The sequence below is a fragment of the Polypterus senegalus genome, chromosome 13 (assembly GCF_016835505.1).
Source record: "Polypterus senegalus isolate Bchr_013 chromosome 13, ASM1683550v1, whole genome shotgun sequence".
Classification (NCBI taxonomy): domain Eukaryota; kingdom Metazoa; phylum Chordata; class Cladistia; order Polypteriformes; family Polypteridae; genus Polypterus; species Polypterus senegalus.
In genome coordinates this window covers 64,184,453-64,208,630 of record NC_053166.1, presented here as the reverse complement: position 1 = coordinate 64,208,630, position 24,178 = coordinate 64,184,453, and the positions used below count along the sequence as shown (strand labels likewise).

The following is a 24,178-nucleotide window of genomic DNA, read 5'->3' as shown; positions in this document are numbered from 1 at the left end:
TTAATTTTTCTGTGACAGTAATAACTGAAAGAGATGATTACCTGGGTAAGTATGGTCCTTTCTCATATTCCCAGTGTGTTTCCTGACCCATATTGTATAAAGTTCCCCAAGAGTGGTGTTTTAGGACTGCAATCCTTTCTGTGGTCAGAATGGCACACAGAAGTTTGTTTTAAATAAATAGGTGCATTGCCATAGCAGACGGTTATGGAGAAGCTCCTCAGTTACTCCTCTGAAACATTGAGCTAGCATTGATTGAGGCTGGTTAACCGTTTTAAGAAACTACTGAGCTTTTTTGATGAGAAAAGCTTTGTCTTCATGTTATTTCAGACCGTGAGTGATAGTGATGCCAAGATATATACATGAATCGACTCAGTTGACACCATTTATAAATAGGACTGTGGCAAGTAGGAAATGTATCCTAAACTCTACAATCTTTTCCAGAGTACTCTGAATATTCAGGTTGAGATTTCTGAGAGTGCACCAACTGACCAGATGATCCACCTTCTTCCCTTGTAGCAACTCATCTTCATGTTAGGTTTGAATACACAATGGGCGGTCAGAAAATCGAGAGTAGACCTTCTGAGAAGGATTTAGGAGTCATAGTGGACTCTAAGCTATTGACTTCCCGATAGTGTTCAGAAGCCATTAAGAAGGCTAACGGAATGTTAGGTTATATAGCACGATGTGTGGAGTACAAGTCCAAGGAGGTTATGCTCAACCTTTATAATGCACTGGTGAGGCCTCATCTGGAGTACTGTGTGCAGTTTTAGTCTCCAGGCTACAAAAAGGACATAGCACTGCTAGAAATGGTCCAGAGAAGAGCGTCTAGGCTGATCACAGGGCTACAGGGGTTGAATTATGAGGAACGATTAAAAGAGCTGAGCCTATACAGTTTAAACAAAAGAAGATTAAGAGGTGACATGATTGAAGTGTTTAAAAATATGAAGGGAATTAGTACAGTGGATCGAGACTGTTATTTAAAAATGAGTTCATCAAGAACATGGGGACACAGTTGGAAACTTGTTAAGGGTAAATTTCACATTAGGAAATTTTTCTTTACACAAAGACCCACAGACACTTGAAATAAGCTACCAAGTAGTGTGGTAGACAGTAAGACGTTAGGGACTTTCAAAACTTGACTCAATGCTTTTTTGGAAGAAATAAGTGGATAGGACTGGCAAGCTTTGTTGGGATGAATGGCCTGTTCTCGTCTAGAGTGTTCTAATGTTCATCTGTGATGAGGTTGATTGGAGTTGGGTCATCAATAGACATCAGTAGTTCTAGACATGGGTCACTAGAGGTGCAGTTATTGGTGTAGATGGAGAAATGGAAACGTGTCAGAAAATAGTCCTGAGGGGACCCTATACTAAGGCTTGGCACTTTGACTTATATTTGCCCACTTTCACTGTTTGAAGTCTGTTCTTTAGAAAGTTGGAGATCTGTGGCATGGCCCAGAATCATACAAAGAAGTTTGCCATTGAAGAAGCTCTGGTATAAGCTATGTGTGAAGTACTAGAATAAAATCAACAAATAAGCTCCTGACATAAGTACAAGTTGTACCTGGATAGTCTAAATGCTGCAAATGTAGTGGAGAACCTTTTTTATTGTATCTTCAATTGACCTTTTCTTACAGTAAGCAAACCGTAGAGGGAAAAGAGGAGAATCTGTGATAAACTTGAGGTCCTGAAGAATTAAAGGTTCAAACATCTATTGTACATTATTACAGAATCCACTGTGATACAATCATTAAGACAGGAAATAACACGCTTTTTGGGCACAAGAATGACCTGCAGATTTTTTGAAACATGCAGGAATTTTGTCTTGAGGCAAATACTGATTAAAAATGTCAGCAAACACAAGTTCTAACTGATCAGTTTAGTGTCTTTGTATGGAAGAAGAGATGTTTTATGGACCAAGAGCTTTCTGATATTTCTGTTTCAAGTAGAGAAAATGAACTGCACAATTGGAAATGCAGGCGGTGAGAGGACATATTGGACTGTATGAGACATGATGGCAAAAAACAGAGTCCTACATGGTGGAGGTCATTCTCAAACCTGCAATAGAAACTGTTTAGCTGATTAGGAAAAGAGGGATTAGTTTGTGGCAGGGAGGATATGCATTTGTAATGAGTAATCACTTGTAGAGCATTACAAACAAAGGAGCAATCATTGATGGAAAAATTCTCTTCTAACTTGATCTTATATCTGCTTTTGGCATCCGTAATTGCCTTGTCTAGCTGACATTTTGCTCTTCTTTTTAAGACCCTTATCTCCACATTTGTAAGCTACCTTTTTAGTTATTTATATCCTTTTCAGGTCTTTAGAATAATCATTATAGTATCTGATGACTGCTTTTGTTGTAAAACAGTTTTTTAGACAAAAACATACTGTATGTTTACTCGCCTAATCCAGCCAAATCCTTTTCTGAACATCTCCTAGTGGAGTCCAGCCTATCCTGTAGATTCCCCAGAACCTCATTGGTGCACTTTTGTACTCTTTTTACCTTCTGTTTTACCTGAATTTAAGTCTATAAGAAGGACAAAAATGTAATGACATTGTGAGAGCTGACCAATGGAGCTCATGGAATGGCATGATAAACATCTAAGATACTGCTGTAGCAGTGATCTAGAGTTTCTAGCTGTCTAGTAGCATTTGTCACCAGCTGTTTGTATTTGGGAAGCCCTGATACAAAATCACCCAAGATAATAATTGCAGAAGGCTTAATCTACTAAAAGCTGCATTGTAATAGTTGCATTTGATTCAGAGGAACATAAACATCAATGAGAATGATGAAAGTGAACCCTCCCAGATGATAAAACAGTTGGCAAATAATTAGTATGAAATGTGTCTAGATGGGCACTTTTTCATCCCAAATATTTGCTGTACGTACATTTATAAGACTATCACCCTTCTTTAGTCGAATCAGGTTTGTTACTTTTAACCTTTTTTAAAACCTTGTTAATAAAAAATAAAAAAAAACTATACAACAGCATTTTCCCTATTTAAATACCTCTAGTTCAAAACAAAATGTACACAATAATAACACAGGTAAAGGTTTATTACACTACAATACTGTCCTGCTCATCTTGGTTAGTAGAGTGGGGCTCTTTCTTCCACTTGAAAAACTAGCTGCTTATTATTATAATTCCCCAATTAATGATTGGAGTGGTCTTTCTATAAGATCTATACTCAACATTATTCTCGGGTGAAATGCCCTTCTGTGGTTCCTGATTTTCGTCCATAATTTCTCAGAATCACTAGAATATCTGGCCTGCCCCTAGTTTTCCTGGGCACGTTTGGCTTCTACAGAAAGCTATTTAGCTCTTAGTCAAGCAGTTTCATTGAAATTTGTTACGCTTATTCTTCAAGAAATTTTGGCTCAAGATGTCCATTTCAAAAAGACGGTGCAATACTGAACATATCTCTAAAATTTAAAAAATCCCATTTAAGAAACATTGACAAATTTCAAAATTACCTGTATCTGTAAATGGAGAATCAATCTGTGCAACCCTAATTACTGAAACATTTACTGCTTCAAGTTTACCTTGAAAGATGTTATTTCATAATAGTTATTTATATATTTCTCTTTGAAATAAATTAAGAAATTTTTTTTTAAATCTTTAAATTTGAAAACATTCCCAAAATGGTATGCCAAGTGCACTCTTTTTAACTCACTTTAACTTCTGTTAAAGCTAATGCAGCCCTTTTTCCAACACTAACATAGAACAGTGCATGTCTTGAATTACTTCACATATTCTTATGGCTTGTGTTTTCTGTTGTGCTTATCTGTGGTGTGCTGTTTTTGTCATAGTAATATAAAATGTATATACACATACAGTATATATATATATACACAGTATTGAAGCCTTTAACCTTATCTTTACTAGCATGGATTCACTGAGTTAATAACATCAAGAGATCTGAACACTGAGGATAAAGAAAGGCCGAACAGTGGAACAGTGGGAAGCGCTGATTGCTCATAGCTAGGTCAAAACATAGTGTAAGAGAATGACACAACAAATGAAAAAGATTTGGGGTCAAACCCAGCACCCAGTACGTTATGAATTAAAGAAAAAAATTAAACAAATGATAAAAGGTCTTTTCAGACTTGAGTTCAATATGGAACTAGTGAAAATGGCAGAGTTTCTTGTTTTCTGCCCTCCGTAGAGGAAGTGGAGGGTCCAGGTGGCCAAACACCAGAGGTGCGTCAGTGATGTCATAGCTGTCAATCGTCTGTTCTGCAAAGAGGAAAAGAGAGAGGCATTAAAACACAATCCCAACCGCTGGTGAGGTGACATAATTACAGTCACGAGAGTCCCTTCAGCTGCCTCCTATGCGCACACACATGATAATAGGCATGTTCACACAGGGTCGGTAGCTGGTTTCCATCTAAAATTGCCAAGATAGGCTTCAGCTTCCAGTAAGACAGAAATGAATGGATGGGTGAACAAATACAAGGATGAAGATTCCCTCAGAGACTTATCCTTCCATCCTCACTCTAAATCTTCTGCTCACACTTCACTCGAAATGCCATTTCACATCCTTTTATGTAAGCTTGTCTTTTCTTTCTACATGTACAACATAAGTATGGAAAAATGCTGAGAATGGAGTGATTTTTTTTACTCTTGGAAGAAAACAATTAATTTTGATCCTATCCATAAAACCTAACCTGTTCATAATGGGCTGTATCAGCGCCAGCCAAAAAGATCATCTGAAGAGTGAAGTAAGGAACAGGTCCTCCAATGGGAATTATTATCTTATGAATTATCTTAAATTGTTGACAGCTAATAGGGTTTATAAAACAATTCTATAATACCAAAGCATCTGTCTTATGTGTTCACATTCTTTTTTTCTTTAATTACTCCTTACCGCGTAAATTCGATTTCAAGAATCCAAGGATTAACATCTTACTAGTATAAACAGAAATGTAACATTCAGACAGTGATCAAATATGTCAAGACAAGGAAAATTTCAAAAAAGCTTCTTCACCAGTGCAAATACATTTTTGTTCTTTTGATCTTTTTATTTCTCTCCCTCACTCTTGCTATCTACTTATTGCATTCTTCATGATGGACATTCTCTGTAAATGTCCTTCTTAATTGTGATGTAAAGAAGCAAGGAAAATCAAATGCATCAATACTTGAATGAATTACCCTAACACTTTGTACAATTACAGTAAAGCTTCCTTAAATGTGCTGCTGTTAACATGAATGGACAAAATGTACTGCATAGATATATATTAAAACAAATTCAGTTCATTAGTAGGTTTTATTAACTGCACATTTAAACATGCATATTATCTCCTGGTTAATGATCTATTTATAATGCCTTCTAAATAAAATGGATACCTATCGTCTTTTAATTTGCTAAGTGGCAGGTGATGCATAACAGTGAAACATATTGACAAACTTAAGGAAGACAAAACACATCAATTTGTTTTTCAATGTACAATTTAGACAGCTTCTAAGTAGTTAGCAGGGGCAATGGAAAGAATCAGACTTTCTGAAAGTCGTGCTCTGCATATTAACTACTATAGGCTTCAGTGTGGGCTCTCAGTAAAGAATATATAAATACTAGCCAACATGTCCATGGTTGCCTCTTTACATTTAAAGAATTTGTTAAGGAAAGAAAGTATAGGTTTATATGTTTCTTAAATGGTGACCCTGTAATTATTACTAACTGTCCCATCCATCATCCGCACTGCCTCTCTATCAATGTCTCTGCTGTCCTGAGTCAACAATTTTTTATTTTTGGATCCAGTTGGATGCCAGAATTGTGGTAACTCCTTGCTGGGTTGTAACCAAGAACGCTGTCATGTGTGACTCTTCCTGTGAGTTCAAGGTGGACAGTCCAAGGCGCATATGTTATGAAGAAAGTCTCACAAAGCAGGAAATAAACAGCAACCCTTTGATCCTTTTTTGTGTGGGGCTGCACTTCCACATTCAATAAAGCCTCACCCAGCATGCCCTTGGAAAAGAACACAAAGCTGCTTTTTATATTACAGTACCCAGCATTGCCTGAGTAGTTAATATTAATGACTGGTTATTTTGTCTTCTAGTCTGTCTTCAGTCTGTTCAGATGATTCACTTGCTCTGAGCCAGCCAACTGTAGCACATAGGAAAAAATAAACACTACTGGAACCCTGCAGGTCAAAATTTTGCCTACCAATGTAATTTATCTTGTTTGTGTAGTTCTATAGAGCAGCAATTCAAAATTTATTCCAGATTGGTCAAAGGCTGTAGGATTGTAATTTTTGATCTGAGTCAGCAGGTGTTACTGGTATGCAAACTATTGCACACAGGGGGGAAAAAAGCCCACTGGGAACCTCACGCCCAAAAATTTATTTTCTAAAGTAGTCTGTGTTGTTCATATGGTGCCAGAGAGCAACTATGCAAAATTTGGTCTAGATTGGTCAAAGGGTATTAGATTTTATAGGGAAAGCTCAGACAGACAGACGTTCTATTTTATATATGTAGATATTAAACCTACAACCTATCATAAATGACACGGAAAAAGCAATTAGCATGTACTAATAGTTAAGTTCAATATGTAACAATGTTCCAATGATATAAAAATGACCATTTGAGGCCATCAGTTTCACCCAAAACCTTAAGTCATCCAGTAGTATTGAGTTATTTAGATAAACTGACATTCGATAAGACCGAGCCTGGCCTTTTTAGTATGCTTTTTTTACCTGGCTACTCTATTTTTTCTCTCTCATTCCAAATATGTGTATGTTAGGTTGATTGGCAAATCCATAGTGACCCTTTGAGTGAGAGTGTAACTTGTGCTAGACCAGTACCTTGTGCTTTTTTGATGACTCCAGCCCCCTGTCAAAAAAACAAAAACCCTTCTGCATTGCTGAGGATTTTATGTACAATTTTAAGGTAGCTGCAGCTCCTTCAACCCCGTAATCATGCTGAGATAGACTCTGGTCACCCGTTGTACTGAATTGAACAATGATAAAAAGTTTGGGGTAGCCTCCACTTTTTCAGTCTTGCAATGCAGTAACTATTACAAATGAGTAGAATCCATCCTAATTGATATGCAAGGATATTCTGTTGAAGCTATTTTGGGGATTTAGAGACATTCAAATGCAGATGTGTGCATGGAAACAGATATGTGTTCATTTCGCTGTCCAAGTTGTGTGTATGATCATTTCATAAACAAGTGCTTATTTCCTGGGCTTGAGATGTTTTGCTGCAGGCTATTACTCCTAAAAAATATATTTAGTCCTACTGTTCTATTTTATGTTTTCAGTTTACCTCCTGGAGTGTATTTACAGTACAATTCAAATTACCTTTATTTTTTATCTAATTCTGAGTTAAGTGCAGTTTTATCATGACTTGTGTTTTATCCAGTTTTTAAATGTAAACATTTTATTGCTACATCATCTTCACCATAATTCCTCTTTGAAAAACATTGACATGGCTCATGAAGGAAGAATATTAGATCATACACAACAGTTGCAAATATTTACAAAGCAACAGAGCCACCAATAATTGCTTAATTATTTTTGTTCTTTGTACATTAAATATATAGAAAAATAGGTATCACTCTTTAATGAGTTCAGTTGTTCCAGAAAAAAGTTTTTTGTCATTCATAATCAAAAGAAAACTTAACACAGACACAAAGTTGCATTTACTTCTGGTAGTTTTACATAATAACATTGGTAACCTTCAACAAGAGTGCTGTACAAATTAGTATAAAGAGTGATAATAAAAATTTATATAATGCCTTTCCCATGCTCAAGATGCTTACTATTCGAGTTGATTGCATCCATGAACAATACACACAATAAAAGAAAATGGTCGAAGTGCAAAAAGTGAATTCTAATGAAAAGTGAATTTTAAAGAAAAGTGTTGTTAATAGAGAGGAGCAGCAGCAACATGTGTGCCCCAGCATCTCCTCACCTGTGATAGGCAAAGACAAAGCCTGTACCAGGGAAGCTAAAAAGAGCCGAGTAACTACTATATCCATCTTTTATTACAATGCAATATCCAAATTCTAAACAAATATGGTGTGATTCTAAAACCTGACAGTAATCTGACTGAGATGAATAATCACTCTTTTTCTGTTACACTCCTTCTTTTTTCTTAATGTTTGGAGTATCTTCCGCTTACACTAGACTGCCATGTTTAGTTTTGTAAAGTTAAACTGTGGGGTGGAGCCGAAGAAAGGCTTAACCAAATATTTCAGTTAGTTTTCTGCCACAATGTGCTTTAAGAGTGAATCTGAAAGATTGCTTCATTTTGCTCTGCATAATCCATGTGCTCTAAAACTAATTTGTTTTTTATATTTAACTTGAAAGACCCCTTTTCTTAGAAAAAGTTTGATTGCATGCATGATCTGTATGCAAATGCCTGTATAAGGACTAGTGAATGCTGTGGCTTTATTTATACACAATAGAATCATTTTCATGATTGCCTTTGCTAATATCACCACATCCAGTTGTAATTATTCATACGTTTTTTTTTAAATAAAATATTTTCAATGGGCTTCAACTTCCTGCTGCAGGGGTTGGATCAATGAATGTAAAAGTGTATTGCATTTATTAGTACCTTATATGAGTTAATTAATGGTTTGAAAAATTGATCAAAGAAAAAAATCTAACTTCATTTCTAATGATACACAGTCGAGAAATTGCTAATTGCATCAGGCTTCCTAGCATTGCTTATAGCAATGATCTCATACTAACAGGAGAAGGAAGGGGCTTGACACCAACCTGTACATTTTTTGGCATGTTATTAATATATTTAGAGAGGGTAGTTATTAAGTGACAGCGAGGAGACAGCTGTAGTTAAATGAGATTTATCATTAGCCTTAAAATAGTTTGAATAATTAGATGGTGAGTAAATCAGAGAGAGCTGTTGGTACTGAGAAGGACTCAATACAGCGAGGATTAGCAAAAATAACTGTTTAACAATAGAGTTTTCTAAAATGTTTACAAGTAGTTCAAGTTATTTTAATCTGAAAATAAAGTTAGTGTACACATGATACAAAGAAAAACAGGAAGCGGAGTCTAGGGCATATAAAGCTACTTGGGAAGCGATGTTGTATTTGCTACTGCGTACTGTACACAAGTCTTAAAAATTCAACAATTCCTAAAAAATATAATAGGCTAAGAGTGAAGTGACAAAATGACAAGTCAACTGGATGAGATTTAAGACAATGGACCTTAGAACAATTAAATGTTGTGAGATTATTATAGTGTTGCTACCTTTAGGATTGACAGTTAATCCTAGGGTTTAGTCGCAGATATATTTTCAGTGGATGTGTCATTTCTTATTCTTTTGTAATAAAAAAGAAAATTGTTTGAGAAAAAGAATTTGGAATTAGTATGAATTTTATTCTGCATTGGACTTGTGGTCCGTCGACTCCAGCGTTAAGTCTTGTTTTGTGCCGGATGCTTCTATGATAGTCTCAAGAACCTGACACCTTTGAATTGGATTTGAGAAAATTATGTAATGTTATAAATTTTATTCTTTGTGTTTTAATGTTTGTCAAAAAATATTTAGTTTCCTCAAAAAGATCAGGAAGTAAGAGTCAATGTCAATTTAATTACATAGCACATTTAAAACAACATCAATAATGCTATTGCCAAAGTACTTTACAATAAAATATACAATAAAACATAAATGCAACCAGCAGTAAATTGAAACAAACAAATGACCATGAAGAAGGAACCATCAGTGTCACTGAAGGGCACAGAAAGCTAGAGAATAGAAATGTGTCTTCATTCTTATTTTAAACAGTTCAATTGAAAGTGAACTCTTAATGTAATAAGGTAAATAATTCCACAGACAAGGTGCAGCAGCTGCAAAAGCTCTATCTCCCTTAGTTTTGCACTTAGTATGATGGACAACAAGAGACAACTGACCGATAGATCTAAGCTTTCTGGATGGCTGGTGTATAACACTCAATTCAAAAAAATAAGTGGGAGCATACCCATGTATTGATTCAAAAATCAGCAGCACAATTTTAAAATTAATTCTGAAACTAGAAGGTAGCCAGTGTAAAGAGGATAATAATTGGAGAAACAGAATCAAACCTTCTTGCCTCAACCAAAAAGGGCCAGCAGCACCAACTGCAACCTGTATATAAGGGGTTTGCTGATCCCAGAATACAATGAGTTGCAGTAATTAAGCAGGGAAATGATGAAAGCATGAGTATGTTTCTCAAAATCTGTGTTAGATAAAAAAAAGGCTTAACCTTGGCTAAAAGATGAGGCTGTAAACAACAACTCTTGACCACAGAATTTATTTGTTCTTCAAAATAGAGGTTACTATCAAAAATAACCTAAATACAAACATGGGAAAAAGTCAAGGAGTTCAAAACCAATTTCAGCTTTGGCAGGAGGACCAGCTATCAGAACTTCCATTTTATTATGATTACGATCGAGAAAATTGTTAGCCATCAAGGATCTTAGCTCTGCAAGACAATAGTGCAGCTCATTCATTGCAGAGCTACACACAGGAATATACGTAGACTTGCATTTCAGCTTAAAAAAACAAAATAACAGTTATAACTCATTTGGATAGGGTTGGAAAGGGTTAAATTATAATGTCCAGAAGGTTGGAATGGGCAAAAAATATGATGTAGAACTTGTGATGCAAATTGACAGTTGTCATAAGCTTTTCATGTGCAGAATAGAAGGAGTATCGTATACTTCAGATGCAGGATCCAAAATGAATATCGAATTCTGGGTGTGTGGTGGTTTATATGCAGGAGGAGGCGACAGAAGAGGCAGAGCTTGCATAGTCAGAGCAGAAGTGACCTCATTGGTCTTCTGGAGTGTTCTACTCCATTCTACGGAGGGAAATGTAAACTGAGTTAATGCTTGTGCACCCTCGTTATCTATTCTCCTGTGTTTCTCTTTTCTAACACATGTTAAACACTTCCCATCTTTGGATGTTTAACAATGTTTATTTGCTAAATATTTAAATTGTGATCATCATTTAATGTAACCATTTTTAATTTTGACATGTCCAGGCTCTACTAGGCTTTATCTCTGCATTATTTTGGCTATTTTTTATTGTTGATCCACTATTCAATTCTGTAGGTCTGAACTGCCCATGGACTATTCGAGAGGGTGTTACTTTAACATACAGTATTGTTTGTATGTACTTTGTGGGTAGGTTTTGATTGCAGCAACAGTGAATTGTGTTAAGCAAACTAAAATATAATTAGATGAAATATAGAAAGCATCTCAGTTTCAGTTATTTCTTTGATCCCTGCAAAAAAAAGAACAAAGTACTAGGGATTGTGACAGTTATCAGTGTAGTAAATTGATACATCATAGTAACATGTATTTATTGTTTATGCATTTTTTTTAATGTTAACTATTATGATTAGTACAGTTAATCGATTTCTTTTTTTTATGTGTTTACTAAGCAATCTTACATGTACAGTACTAGTTAAGCATGACACTTTAGTTTTTTTCTTGTACTTTCTTGTGTATCAAATTATATCCCATATATTTTGTAACTTACTGATCCAGGCCAAGGTCACGTGGAACAAGTACCTATCCTGGCAGCACTAGGGGCAGGAAACGATCCAGCAACGAAATAGGTGGCCACCTTATTGCAAAATTCACTCTTGCACTTGCTTACATTGAGCAAATGTAGAGTTATCATTGAAGTGTTGCCAGAATTTTTAAGATTTATATAATTTATGATATTGTTTGCTGGCTTAGTGCTGGTGTGTTACATCTAGATGGGCACAGTACTATTTGGTCCCTTTGATCCTAACTTGAATTTGAATATTCTGTTTCTATCCATCTGGATTTTCTCTGGTTGCTCTGTCTTCCTCCAGCACATATGCATGTTAGGGTGAATGACTCTATATTATAGTTCTGGTATAGGATTCTTATTGCAGAAGTGCCAACTCATATCAGTAATATTGTGAGAGAAATAGAAGTCTTCATCAAATTACACAAGAAAACAACAATCATAACAATGGAACTCTGCTTTTAGTAATATGTACTGTATTATATAACAATATTAATCACGTTAGTTGTGAGGTGTAGATATACCTCAAAAAGAATAATGTTTTGCATAATGTGAAGTCTTCATGTTCATACAATTTCTCGTTGCAGGGAACTAAATATTACAAATTTTAACAAAAATTAAAGTAAATTGTTAAAAATTTTAACAAAAATAAATGAGAATTAAAAGTGAGACTGGTTTTAATCAATAAGAAACAACAGGGAGGCTTTTCATTCTACTTGTAATTAAATGCCAATTCCTATGACAGTGCCAGGGTGGTGTTTTGCTTGGTGGCTTATTGTGAAGCTGTCTAAGCTTTCAAATGAGAGGCTAATGTTTTTCAATGGGATTTGCATACAGTGTCCCCAGGTGGAGTGTAATAAATAGGCACACCAGCAGATGAGAGTTTCCGCTCAGACCTAATACAAACAAAGTAAATATTTAATGGGATGTCAGATGGTGAGCAAGCTTCCCAGAGAAGAAACTGAAGCAAAATCTCACTTTTATACGTTTTATTGAATCAAAGATTTATCTTTATTGCAGTACCCAGAAAAGGCAATCAGAAACAGATGGTGGGGTGGAGACTAAGAACACGATTTACTGTATCACACTGATCATTCAAATGAGTTAAAACACCTAAGTGTATGTATACAAACTACTGTGGTCTTGAGGGGTGGATTTCTGTTTCAGGGAATTAAAAGTACGATGAAGAGGCTTGCATTATGTGTCAGCTACTGATAGTTAAGGTTTTATCTTTATTTGACATAATATTGTGCCTCTTATAATATTCTCAATATGAGATTACATTGCCTGCGGTGGGTTGGCACCCTGCCCAGGATTGGTTCCTGCCTTGTGCCCTGTGTTGGCTGGGATTGGCTCCGGCAGACCCCCGTGACCCTGTATTCGGATTCAGCGGGTTAGAAAATGGATGGCTGGATGGAGATTACATTGATATTGGTCTAATTGAATAAAGCAAGAGAGATTTTACACCTTTAAAGTCTAATGTGTTTCATGGCATTTTGTTGTGTCTTTAAAAGAAAATATTTGCACCCAAAGGGTAATTTTAAAAGAACTCAAATTTAAATGTATGTGTGCATATTTTTGGTAGTGTGCATGTCAGCATGTTTTCAAATATTTTTGCTTACAGCTTACTTTTGTCCTAGAAGCAATGTTTATGTAACATATTTCTTAATATTTTTTAGTTGCTCATATATTAGAACTGAGTGATTTAAAAGTCATCAGAGAAAACATAAAGTCTATCTGACAGTATTTATCATAACATGATATTGTCAAACCCAGTTAATTCAATTCAGGCTTAAAGGGGTCAAAGAGTCTCTCCTTAAAATCAGGAATCAACCCAGAATGGAGCACCCATCCAGAGCTTGGCCCGCTCTTTCAAAATCCCACACTTAGACAGCATAATTTTGGAATTTCCACATAACCAAGCATGTAGGTAGAAAATAAACTACAATAACAAGAGGAAAGACATTTGGAAAATAGACAGACTTCTCACAGACATCAAATGGGTGTGAGACTTGAACCAAGGACACTAGATCCACGAGGTAACAACTCTAATGACTGCTCCACATTTGGTCTGGTATTTATCAGTTTCATATTCATTTATGGCACAAACAACTGCATGGTTTTCAGCATTTAAAACTTTTCTTACATTCTACTCCATTAATTTTTAAATAACGTCTTTTCTAGTAATGCACGTAGTATGTAGCTATCTATATTACCAAAATTGTTGGACTATAATCATTTTTGGGGCCATATCAGGGTCATGTAACATCTTTAATCCTCTTATTTTACATTTCACTTCTTTTGAGCATAATCAAATAGATATTTCTGTCAATATTTTTCTTAAGGGCTCCAAACAAGCAATTCAAAGAAAAGCAACAACACCTAAATTCTTTGGCATGGCCTTTAGAAATGGGCTACTGAAGAGTGCTGTAGCATCTCTTAACTTATACTGACTTGCCCAATGTTTCATATTCAAGTTACAATGCCAAGAGCAATGCCCACACTCATTGTCAGAACTTGTAGCACAGATAAAGTTAAACAACAAATGGTTTCCTACCACTCTGGATCATACCAGTTTATTGGTATTTTGCTACCTTTATTGAGCCTGCTTCTTCTATCCTCTATTGTGACCATTACTCCTCTTTGTCGTTCATTCTGACCTTTGCATTTGCACTTTTATAGTGACTCTATTTTTAATTTAATAAATGAGTGCTCACTTTACTTACAACTTTCTTTTAATCTTTATTCATAATATTGCCTTTTATGAGCTTTTCCAGTCACAGACCTGTTCTATTTCATTTATTTATATCATTACCTTGCTGCCCGACTTCTCATAAGAAAGACCACAGGGATGACATCATTAGGACATTTTTACTTGTGCATTAGTACCAGAATTAAATGAAGTTAGTTATAATTAGAAGCTGTAATACTGGGGTTTATTGTCTGCATCTCACTGCCCTTATTTTGCATTATTTTAATCAGGATGCAAGTAGAGCAATACTGTAAAATTAGCAGAAAGTGCATTATTTTATTATACAAGTGGATGCTAATGGAGTATCATTAGGTCTTCTAAAAAATTGAAGATATAAGTATGGACTCTAAAAGGAGCAATTTGCCTGTTAAAATGATGGCTGTTGATTTGATATTTGATTATTAGCTTGGAAATCTTGCATTTTTCAGAGAAATGGCTATGCGATCCAGTGATTTAATCACTCCTAACTTTACAATATACCATCTCTTCAGGTAAAGTTGAATAGATAATATTAAAACATTGATTGTTTTTAAAAAGGAATTTTGATAGTTCTGTATATTCTGTAGTATTCAGAGGAAAAAAAATAAGTTTCATTTTTAGAACACCTGTGTTACAGGATTGTAACAATTTGATTCTTTATCGACATCTTGCTTTGCCTCTTTATATCTCCTGCAGTCATTCAATAAAATTGCATCCATGTGTGTTTGCAAGAATAAAAATGTTGTTTTTGAGTTCTAGGTGCCCAATCAGATATTACTAATATCTTATAGATATTACTTTTTTCACAACTTGAATTAAAAAAAAGTCATTAGCTAACAGTGCCTCCTTATTTTAGATGTATAAAAAGTGATGATGGGTAAGGATTAGTTAACTATGTTGGATTTTCTTGTTAGCACTGTCATTGCTCGTGTGGAGTATGAATATTAATACCATGTTTGAGCTGGCTGTCTTAGGAACCGTTGAGAAATATACTTGATATTGTAAGTTAATGAGCAGCTCTAAAGTGGCTTAGTGTGAGTGACCATAGATGTGTCTATAAGCAAGCCCCCGGACTAACTTTCTATTCAGGGATAGTTGCTGTTAGTGCAGCAAAAATAGATTCCAGTTACTTGCTAACTTATAATGGGAAAATTGGATGAATGGAGGAAAAGTGACTAACAGATACTAGACTGAAAATAAACAACTAAAGTTTGAAGACTCTTGTTAGACTATGGCATTATAATCAAGTCAAGTAGAGCTTTATTATCATCCTAACAATATACTTACAGTACACAGTAGGACGAAATATCAAAGTCAAAAGGTGCAATACACAAGATATATATATATATATATATATATATATATATATATATATATATGATAAAAAAAGAAAAATATATACAGTGTTATGTAGTGCTATGTAATCCAGAGAGTGTAAGGAGTAAAGAGTCCAGTGTGGAGGAGGGCAGCACAGTGTTCAGGAGCCGGACTGCTTGAGGAAAGAAACTATTGCACAATCTAGCAGACCTGCTCCTGATGCTGCAGAGTCGTCTTCCAGATGGAAGAGGAGTAAACAGTTGGTGGGAGGGGTGGTGGGGATCAACCATGGTGCTAGTGGCTTTATGAAGGCAGCGTGAGGTGTAGATCTTCTGCAGACTGGGTAGTGAACTGCTAATAATACGCTCAGCGGTCTGCACGATCCTCTGAAGGGCTTTGCGGTCAGAGGCATGGCAGTTTCCATACCAGACTGCGATGCAGCTGGTCAGGACGCTCTCCATGGTGCTTCTGTAGAAGGTGGTAAGTAGGTGTTTGGGGAGGTGCACCTTCTTCAGTCGTCGCAGGAAGTAGAGACGCTGCTGGGCTCTCTTTGTAAGATAGGTTGTGTTTTTGGTCAAGGACAGGTCCTCTGTGATGTGAACACTGAGGAACTTGGTGCTTTTCACCCTCTCTACTGTGACGCCATCAATGCTGAGTGGAAGATGGGCAGCCTTGGTCTTCCTGAAGTCAACAATCAACTCTTTTGTCTTTTCAACATTAAGAGACAGATTATTGTCTTTGCACCAAAGTGCCAGCCGTTCCACCTCTTCTCTTCTTCACATCATCGTCGTTCTTGATGAGTCCCACTACTGTAGTATCATCAGCGAACTTGATAATGTGGTTTGTGTCAGAGTTGGAGGTGCAATCATGGGTCAGCAGCGTGAAGAGTAGCGGGCTCAGCACACAACCCTGAGGGGCACCTGTGCTCAGTGTGATGGTGTTAGATCTTAATTCCCAATCTGTACTGTTTGGGGTCTTTCAGTGAGAAAGTCCAGAATCCAGTTGCAGGTGGAGGTGTTAAGTCCGAGCAGATTCAGCTTACTGATCAGCTGCCTGGTGACGATAGTATTGAATGCTGAGCTGAAGTCAATGAACAGCATTCTTACATGTGCATTGCGGTGATCCAGGTGTGACAGAGTCAGGCGGAGTGCCATTGAAATTGCATCGTCAGTTGTTCGGTTTGATTCATATGCAAACTGTAAAGGGTCCAATTTGGGAGGCAGCTGGTTCTTTATATGACTCAAGAATAACCGCTCAAAGCACTTCATAATGATTGAAGTAAGTGCAACTGGGCGGTAGTCATTGAGTTCCGAAGCTGTGGCTGTCTTTGGGACAGGTCTGATGATGGTATTAATGACACAATTATTTAAATATAAAGGTTTAAATTTATAGTTCCCGTATATACTCGTGGTTAAGTTCTCCCGCGGATAAGTTGGGGCTTGATTTTACTGTATAATTTCAGGTATTTTATAATGTCAGTCGTATTAAGTCGAATGTGAAAAACTCACACTATTGGTCCAAGAGATTATGTTATACTAACACCCTCCTGAGAGAGTAACAACAGAGCACACTACCTTTTTTTTCTATGTATTGTACCTACGTGATCACACGGTAATACCCGAACGATTCCGAAGCGAAGTTTGCAATGTTTAGTGTTTTTTGTATCTCACACCCTCGTACACTTTTATCGTAAGAGTATCCCTTACCTATGATGGAGCGTTCGATCAGAAGAAAATATGAAGCTGATTTTAAATTAAAAGACATTGAAGTGGCAAAAGAAACTGGTAACTGTGCTGCTGCTGAGAAACTAATGCGAGATTTGAAGAGGCAAGAAGATTTTTCAGGTTTCAAGACTGACTTATACGTAAATATATACGGTAATTAGAATAACTATACTGAACAAGTAATAATGCCTAAAATTTTGCCATATTACTTCTGGAGTAAACTTTGTACATTATTTACAATTTAAGGTTCCTAAGCGTCATAGGTTTAGCATAATGAATAGAGGCAGTATTTCAGCTTTTCATTTTATGGGCTCAGTCAGTTTAGAATTGATTACAGTAAGTCAGAATTCAAGCTGCATTGTGTGGGGTTTCTGCCTGTGTGTTTTTTCTCAGTTTTTTTCCCATATCCCAAAGATGAGCCAACTAGGTTCACTGATATGGGTGAGAGTGAGGATGCCATGGCATGGACTAATGGGAGTAAAATTGCAAAATAAATAAATTTAGCAGAAAGTGTTCATGTCATGTAGAGTAGCATGAGAAAACAGAAAGAAAGTATATGCTTTACTCAGAAAAAATAACAGTAAAAATGGAGCACACATTGATTTTCAGTGATTGACAGCACATACTGAGTGTATACTACCTATTGTTATATTTCAGCCACTGGCTGTGGTTCAAATGTCATTTTTATATCTTTTTTGTTAATTTTTGATTCCTTTGTTTAAGTTAATAGTGTTGGTCATTTAGTTCTTACATACCTATGTATTTTCTTTTTTCTCTATGTGTTTTGTGGGCGGTCCCCCAAGTAGCAGGGCCACTTGTCCATCAACATCAAGGGACTGCCCTAAACACTATAAATGCTGAGTTGAACCCACAGTCCCCTGCGGTTCATTTTGAATACACTTGTGGTAATGGTCAGTTTCTCTAGTGACAACTGTTTTTGTGATTTACTTGATTTTTTACCTCTGTGCTATGTTTTTTTTGTGTTTTGGAATATTGTTGCCTAATCTAGACAACTTTTTTTCCTTTTGTGTTCTTTGGTTAACTTTTATTTTAACAGAGTATTTTTGTAAAATTAATGTTTTTATTTATAAAGATTCTTCATTGCCCATTTTGTATGACTAGCCAAGAGTTGACGGTTTCTCCTTTAGTGGACTGTGTTGGGACATATCAGAACCCTTGAGTTCATAATACATACAGGGTGTGGAAAGCACAAGTAAAACAGTATAAAGTAAGTAACTGAATGGTAAAGAAAGGCTTCCATTTTAAAAGTTAGATTTATAAAGAAAACATGTTTTCAATAAAGTAAAATAATATGTAATTACATTTAATTACAATGTAATAATTGTTTGAATGAATTATTGATTGAAATTGATTGATTGAATGACAGCGATAATGCAGTATAATCCATTTAGTGTTTATGTAAATGGTAGTCTGTAATCTTTATTAGACTGAACCCACAACTTTCTGTCTCTGCATATAGATATTAATTGATTATTAAAAAGTGAATTTTTCAAAAAATGATTAATATTATATATTTCCTCATGAACAGAATAACCCTTTTAGTCATGGCTTGAAGTGGGCCAGTATGCACTGGTACAGAGTGCTGGTAGTTCTCTATTTGTCACAGCAGCATACCGGCAGTAAAAGGTGTGTACCGTCAGGACCAGCATATCCCGCACTGCCCCCTGTCTCTGATATAACGGACTATTGTCATTGAGCGCTAAACTCAAAGGGGTTTCCCCTCTCCTGCTTGCCAATGTAATGTACTCTTATCATTGTGCAGAGAACTCTAAGGAGGAAAATCTATGATGCTGTATGTGAATATATGAATAATATTTCACTTAAAACTGCAAGGGTGACACCCTCCTTTCCCTCACCCACACGCTGTGTGATTGCAGTACAGGGTGACTCATTGGGAAAAGAATAAAGAAGTCGGCAAAACCAAAGAGTAATGGCATTTATTTGTTTCCACTTCAGACCCTGCAGATAAAGTTTAGTTTGTTAGGAAATACGGTAGTCAGGGTCTCATCCCTGGGAAAGTTTGTTTTATTTTTATTTATTCTTTTTGTTGTCTTTTAAATATAAATTTTGGATATTTTGCTTTTGATTATGTGATTGCTTTCTTTTTTATATAGAATTTCTTTGTAAATAGTGTTTTATTTATTAATTGTATATTATTGTCTTATGCTACTAATACATGTGTACTTGTTCTTGGTGTTATGTGCCTTATCCTCTTTATGTAGAGTTTAAAGGGGCTGCACCTCCTAAAGCAGCATTTGTGGCATTAGTTTCTATTATTGTTTTCAACATACACTGTTGATTTTGAATTTTCTGATTATTATTGGATTCTCTGGTTTATCAACTTGTTGCTCTCATTTAAGTTACTGTTCTTTCAGGATATGGCGTTTGGTTACTTAGTTTCTGCAACATTCTGTATGTTTGCCTTTTAGAAAGCACCCTTGTTTTTATTGTTTTCCTTTGAATAATTTGTTCTTTGTTAATAAACTTTGTAATTTCAGTAAGGGTGTTTGTTTTGCCATGAGTCAGGAGTTTTACATGGTGCCCCTCTACTTACTGACTTTCATGAAATTTTGATGCATTTACTCATGTATTGGCCTTTGCAGGCTGGAAATCCTGCATCTTCAGTTGACATTAAGGCTTACTTTGATCCTAGGCTTCACAGTAGCCTTGAGGCCTAGTTTTTGAATTAAAGCCCTGTTCTGAAGTTTGGAGAGCCATTCAATCATAGTAGTCATCTTTGGTCTTTATAATGATCTGTGTGTCAAGAAACTTTGAATCCGTGTCCTGGGCATATGTATGATACTACAATAAGTCAGTCAGTCATTTTCTAACCTACTTAGTCCTCAACAGTGTTGCTGGAAGGAGCTGAAGCCTATTCCAGCTAGCACAGGGCAAAAGGCCGGAAAAAACCCTGGACAGGGAACTAGTCCATTGCAGGGTAAACACACACATTTTAGTATCACCAATTCATCTAACCTGCATATCTTTGGACTGTGGAAGGAGAACCACCCAGACATGGGGAGGACATGTAAAGTCCATGTAGGAAGTACCTGGGAGGTGAACCCTGGTCTCCTTACTGAAAGGCAGCAGCATTACCACTGCAACACCATGCCATCCCAACAATAAAGTATGAGATGTTATTCCGTGGATGGTCTATTGATCAAATACAATACTGTACATGTGTTTTATAAATATGTCTTTCAGGTTTTGTGCTTTCATCAGGTTTATTATGCGAAAGATAATACAATGCTAGGTAAGAGAGATGAAAATGATTGAAAGTTAGAACGTGTTAAAAGATGGTTATCTTCAAAGAACACAACATAAAATGAGGAGTTTACTTTCTAAAGTTTCTAATAGGTTTTAAAGTAATTGAGATGATTCTTGACATAATAAAACAAAATTAAATGACAAAAAAATTGAGTTTCAAATCACTAGTTCTTAAAGGTCTATTGACTAAATGACCTGCTTAAAGAAATCTTGTCTTCATTTTCAGGCCGTAAGATTAGCTCTCAAGTTAGTGCATGACCTAGAGGAAGTCACTTCACCTAATTATATGCCCTCTTTTAGTTGACAAGAAGACAGAAGCCCTTGAAGTGATGTTAGCCCAGTTGTTAATTCACTCTGGCATAAAAATGTCTTGAGGGAAAATAAGAAAAGTACACTTGAAAATACTTGGATTTTGTCAATTCTGTATCTAATTTTTTTTTCTAGTGCTGTTTTCTATTCTACCCATGAGCAGATAAATGACACAACTGGGCATAGAGTTCCTTTTTTCCTTACAACGTCTGGTTGTTCTCTCTTGTTTTTGCTCCCTCTGGCTTCTCCTCCCTATACTTAAACAAGTCAGGCATCGGTAGCTATGAGACCAAAGCAGCACTGTGTCTGCAGAGGGCACTGTGACCTTGAGCTTTTTACAGTATCTAGGTCTCTCTGCACGAGAGGAAGACAGTCACAACAGCAAGCAGGGAGGCAGGCTTGAAATAACCTGTCTGATACTTTAACGCTCCGCTACTCGCATTTTAGCGTAGTTCTGTTAAATACAATACATTCCAATAACAGCAATGGCCATCATAAGTACATTACAAAATCTTTATAATAATATATAATTACTATAAGTCAATGTATTAAACACATCTGGTTTATGTAACAATGCAAGGCAAAACATTACATGTCTAACTGTGAAAATCTGAAACAGGAATGATAGCTTTTCAATATTTCAGTTGCTACTATCATGTTGCTAACAAGCTACTGAAGTAGTTGCTGTCTCATGGCAAAGGGATGCGTGTACCATGTTGTTAGTAAGGTGCTAGAGGGATTTAGTAAGATTTCTTTAATTTGGTTTTGGCAGAATTACTCATGACGATCATGCAGCTTTGGGGAGTACCGGGGGTAGTGCTTATGACTTTTCTTCAGGCAGGGAACTACAGTGGAGACTGCACACTGCAGCACAGAATAGTGTTTGAAGTGGGGGTGCTTCTGTGTGAGAAATAAATTCTGACGCCACATTTATCAGTCTATATATATATATATATATATATATATATATATATATATATATATATATATATATATATATATATATATATATATATATATGTGTGTGTGTGTGTGTTTTATGTTTGCTTATTTTTATAGTTTAATTAACCTAAAAACGAAGTATAATTTAAACAAAGCCACCATACATACTGCTGAGTTATCTGAATTGTAGCTATGACAATGGGATCTGCTGGAAAAAGAATATAATTTAAAGTCCAAGTCAAGTTAGCAGAAAACTGAAAACTTAAACTAAATAGAAGAACTGTGTTGAGGACACAAAATCTTGCTTCACCCATTTGACCCTGTTCAGCCAGCATTAGCTCCTACCTATTTTAACTCATCCCAATAGATACAATCACCACAGCGTTAAAGAGGGAAAACATAAAACTAAAGCATCTGTTGTCCAAAATGTGAAAAACATTGTGTTTGTATATCTTTTTGTTCATGTTTGATTCTTGCAAGTGAGCAAGAAACAGTTCCTTTTTTTTTTTTAGTGTTCAACAAATAGACATTCATGCAATGATTGTGGCAGGAGTGTTTGCCTGTTGCAAATGCAGGAACGCTCTTCATACGGGGCACAACATTATTGGTACAGAGGAAAATGTGTCAGTGACCTTTGATGATGCTGTTATAAAAAATGTGCAAAGAGCCAGGGCCATCAAAGCTTTAGAAACCTTTAACAATAGCTGGATTAATGGTTGTGCCAGCATGACGAAAGACACTGTTGTAAAGTAGTATATTTTGGGCCAGACTAAACCCATTCTTCCCAGAACTGACAGAAGAATACTAACATTTTTCATTTTTATTTAAAATCTGTTTATGTTGCTAGAGCTAAAACTAAATCTATATTAGTCTTTTCCCTAGAAGGAAACAAACAAGATGGGCATTACAAACACAAATTATCAGACTGATAACTGCTCATAATAGGATGGATGAAAGTTATGGATCTTTGTAGCTTTTACATTTATGTATTGCTTGCACTTCACCTTTCATGCAGAGATCTGATGAACAACATTGCCAAGAGGTTCAAATGTTCATATGTGTAGCACTGTGTTCAACTTTGAGTGGTGGCACTTCTTTAACGAATATTTCTGTATCGATCCAGATGCATTACAGCACTTTCTCTCTAATTCCTGTTTTAGTGTTGATTGGCTTCTTATTACATTCCTCCATAAATAATTCTATGAGGCATCACAATCTGCAAGTGTGGCCAAAAAAACTTTGAGGTATAATACTGTACATTCCAAAGTACTTTAGTTGTATAGCATAATTAGTGAATTGCTAAATATCTTTAAATATTTTTGCTATTTTTTGCACAGTTTGCATTTTGACTAAAATAGAATTTGTCTTTCTATCAGGAAATGATTTGAAAATATCTTGATTTAATGTACAGTATTTAATTTAGAAGAGGAACAATTTTGTTTTTTTGTTATCTATGCTATTGTCATTATAATAATGTACTGTGTTGTTTAAAAAATGTTTAAATTATTACTGTTGTTATATTTCTTGTTATAAATGTTTATCATTTTTTTTATTAGTGCAGTCAAATGATTAATGGTAAAGAAGGCCATTGCTAAATGTAGGAGCTGTTAGCAATTCAATGCATGACATTAGCACATTGGTGCTATAAAAGATGGTGGCTGGACAATGGTCATAGTTTTGAATTAGTAAAGATGTTGTCACATTACATGACTTCAAGTCAGTGGGTTTATCAGACTGGATGACAGCAGTTACTGATCTCATCACCAGACCATGTCAATTTTCTTGACTAAAAATTGCTGAGTATGTCAAATTTTGTGACTCTGTGACAATTTTCCAGTACAGTGTCACATTTCCAAAGTATTGTGTGCTCACCCTTTTTTATGGTCCTGCCTTATGAAGAATTAGTAGGTATGGCAAGTCAAGTCACAAACTTGGCCTTTTTTTGTTTTTTGCATTCTGGCATGGTTCATAAAACATTAGAAATCAGACCGATTAGCCCCTCACTTGTTTTCAAGGTCCAAAACAACAGTGTTCCTTATTCCTTTTAGCTGCATTTTATATATATATATATATATATATATATATATATATATATATATATATATATATATATATATATATATATATATATATATATATTGTACTTCTGGGTTGTCAGCTGTCATGAACACAGAGCCTGCCCCTATGAGTTTCTCAGTTTCAGAAGGGCCTTTTTTCCTTAGTATATAACATATGGCTCTTTTAGGGTAGCAACAACAAGTTGTTCTGTGCAATCTTGTATTCCCATTTACCTCTCTGATGACCACATTAGCAAAATGTCATTGTAGGTACAACCCTAATCAGAAGCTCAGTTAGTTT

At 35.7% G+C, this 24,178-nt stretch overlaps 1 protein-coding gene across 2 annotated transcripts in view; it reads left to right on the top strand.

The window, feature by feature from the left end:
- The window catches only part of cplx2 (complexin 2), a 170,660-nt gene that overhangs the window by 101,682 nt on the left and 44,800 nt on the right, over positions 1 to 24,178 (top strand). The gene's annotated exons all lie outside the window — the stretch shown is intronic.